This window comes from Dipodomys spectabilis, unplaced genomic scaffold, assembly GCF_019054845.1.
Source record: "Dipodomys spectabilis isolate Male_0828 unplaced genomic scaffold, ASM1905484v1 ptg000583l, whole genome shotgun sequence".
Taxonomy (NCBI): Eukaryota; Metazoa; Chordata; class Mammalia; order Rodentia; family Heteromyidae; genus Dipodomys; species Dipodomys spectabilis.
Window position 1 is genome coordinate 2,268,047 of NW_024871260.1, and position 3,240 is coordinate 2,271,286.

General features: G+C 30.2%; 1 pseudogene; it reads right to left on the reverse strand.

Moving 5' to 3' along the window:
- Window positions 1-531: 531 nt before the first annotated feature.
- LOC122100555 lies at window positions 532-628 on the reverse strand (annotated as a pseudogene).
- Between the last annotated feature and the right edge of the window lie 2,612 nt (window positions 629-3,240).

Consider the following 3,240-nt stretch of genomic DNA (forward strand, 5'->3'; position numbering starts at 1 on the left):
AAATGTATTCAAGAGTTTTTATATACATCTATAATGATTTCTGCAGAGTTGGTTATTTTTTAATCAGAAATAATTTTAACTTATCTTTTGAAATGAGTAGTAGAGAAACTAAAGTATTTCTGGTCATTGTCTGAAAATAGTATATTTTAAAATATTCTATAATCTATGTTTGTATAATGTCCATAATCTTTTTTTTATTCTCTCCTAGTTATACTCTAAATTCTACATTGTTTTATAATATATATAAGTTCATTTGTATGTCCTTTCAGATTGCATTCCAGATAGAAACAGTTTAAGATTCTTTTTTTCCTAGGTCCTTATACTATTTTATTTCTTTGGAGAAAGTGACAAAGTTGTCTATTTTCAACAGTTTTGTAAAGGTTATGCTATGTAAAGACCTTTCTAAGGTGAAGATTTTATACACTGAGGTCAAACTAACTTTTAATTATATGAATTACATATATTATTACATTTGTAATTTTGTAATCAGCTTTTTAATAACTGTTTTTCATTTCTTGAATCTGAAGAATGAAAAATATGCAATACTTCACAAATTTTCATATCATCCTTGTGCAAGTGCCATGTTAATCTCTGTATTTTAATTTGGGTATACGTGTTGCTGAAGCATGTAGTGTCCTCTAAATTTAAGTAGTTAATGATGCAATCTTTAAACAGGCTTATATCCTTGGGTGCCTATTTGTAACAAGGAAACCTTATTGTTCCTAACAATGCGATTGATCTTATTTCCCTAAAATTCTGTGAATACTGGAAAAAATTATATTGCTCAGTCGATTGCTCATATTTGAAATATTTTGTGTCAATAATTATTTTAAGTCTTTTTCATTTGGGATTTGATTGTAATTTCAAGAATTTATAGCTAGGTCCAAAGGTGATGGCTTTTTCAAGTACTTATTTATCTAACTGAGTTACCTTTGTGGAGCTAATGGATTGAAAGTAAGCCTTGCTTAAGAGCTACTTCTAAACCTCTACAGCTGAAATTTTCCCAAATGAGGTCTTACAGGCACAAATATCTCCCTGACGCTTTACCCTTCTTCCATGTAGGAGCAGACCAACCAGAATATCTTACCCTGACACCCTAGATTGTCTTACTTGAACAAAACAAATCTTAGTTACAAGGGATCACAGAGAGATGAACATTTCAGACAGAACTGTTCAGACTAGAACGTATTTATCAAAATATAATTGTTTATTTTACCTACCATTTCAAAAGTAGCTAAAGACAAGGGGGAGAATAAATTGTTCATATGCATTTATTACCTAATGTCCTGGCCTGTCTACCATCCAACCATGCAGCAATTACACTACTGCCTTTCTATCATCAAATATTTTCATAGTTGCAGTGGAAGTCCCTATGTTTCTCCTCATTATTAGGCCTTAAATTGTTAATGTTTTAATCACCATGTTTCCTCTTTCTTCCAGGCTATAAATTTACAAATGGTAAAGCTTTAGGTCTAACTCTATCAAACACTAAGTTAGAGAAAATAGAATAATATTTTGAAACATAGTTGCCTTTGAAACCCTAACCACAACAGAACAATGCAAAATATGTGCCTTTTTATTATATTATACATAGTTATCTATTTTATATTTATATGTGCTGATTTCATATTTCACACAGTGAAACTTACTAGAATTAGTTGATAATTTGGCAAATTGATATTTATTTATTACAATAAATACAATTGGAATATGAATAATTAGGTTTAGAAAATATTTTAGAATATAAAAGTTATCAGTACCATGTCTTCGGTATAAACTTGTGATACTTTGTAAGTGTTCTTGATCTTCTGAATTCACATGGTAAAAAACAATGTTTTCCTCTAATCTATAAGGGATTTTACTCTGCTTCTCATGCATCATGGAAACAGAAAGTAATTCAAGACCCATCTCAATTTCTCATTTCCTATATTTCAGGGCCCCAATTTCTTGAGATGCAGAAATTAGCAGTAAGCAATTGTGAAATTCAAGGCAACTTAAAAGGAAGGATGAGATCACAAAATCTGAGAGAATGTACTGTAATTCAAATTTTCAATTTACAGATGACCAGCCATTATGAGTGAACAAGCTCTCAAAGTGTCATAAGATTATTTTTAGTACCTCTCCTCTAATGATTAATGAAAGATTTCAGTCCAGCATAAATTGGTTAAAAAATAGTTCCTGGAAGAATAGATCCATAATTGGTCTACCAAGTCATGGAAAACTTGACTTAGAGGTCAAATGTAATTCAGAAAAACATTAATTAAAAAGCTCCTTAGTGCTTCAAAACACAGGTACTTCAGTACAACTTGGTTCTGTGCTATAAAAATGTTGTCACACTCAAACCAATGTTAACATGCATTTAATCTCCTGAAAATGTATTCCTTTTCAAATAAACTTTTTAAAATCACATTCTCCAAAATAACATTTGACAATTAGGTGATATTTAGTGACATTACAAGTTTTTCAAGTGTAGAGAGGAAGTTAAATAGAGTTGATTTATTTACCCAGCACTAATGCCAAATAGGTTCCACCATTTATTAAACTGTAGAAATAGTACAACCCACCACTTTTGTTGTTCAGTAGGTACCTTCCAGAAATGTGTTAAACAGATCAGCCTCCCATATTTCAAACCCAAAAGTTAGCTAATAAATTAAATTTCATCGATTAATAAGGTACATTTTAAAAAGTCACAAATAATTGCCTTATCATATGTTGTTTTATGTTTTCCCTATCTGTCTAACATAGTAAGAAATATGACTTTATGTCTTGAATTTGGATACTCTTCAGAGATATGACATAAAATCTGTCTTCGATTTCTATCATATTTCTCTATAGTAGTAAATTTTAGTTTACTTCTTTTTCCAAAACTCATACATAGAATAAAGTATTATCCCATGTTAAGTTAAATAATCACACACTATTTTACAAAGCCATTTATAAAAATTTGTAGTTAGGAATACATTCTAAGCCATTTTTAAACTTTCTTGTTGACTAAAGATGAATCTTCCAAATGGATGAGAATAACAGCATGTCTAGGTGTTTCACGTCTCCAGACTTGCAAATTGTTATTGCAGATGAATGAATTATGGAAATAAAAGCTGACATCAGTTCAAGTATATGCAGCATTGACATTCCATGGAATGTATATAAACCTGTCAAAATATCAACAGACAGTTTAACAGAATGACTATTAGGAATTTGAAACCAGAGAGGAATAATAGTAAAGACATAGAATTAATG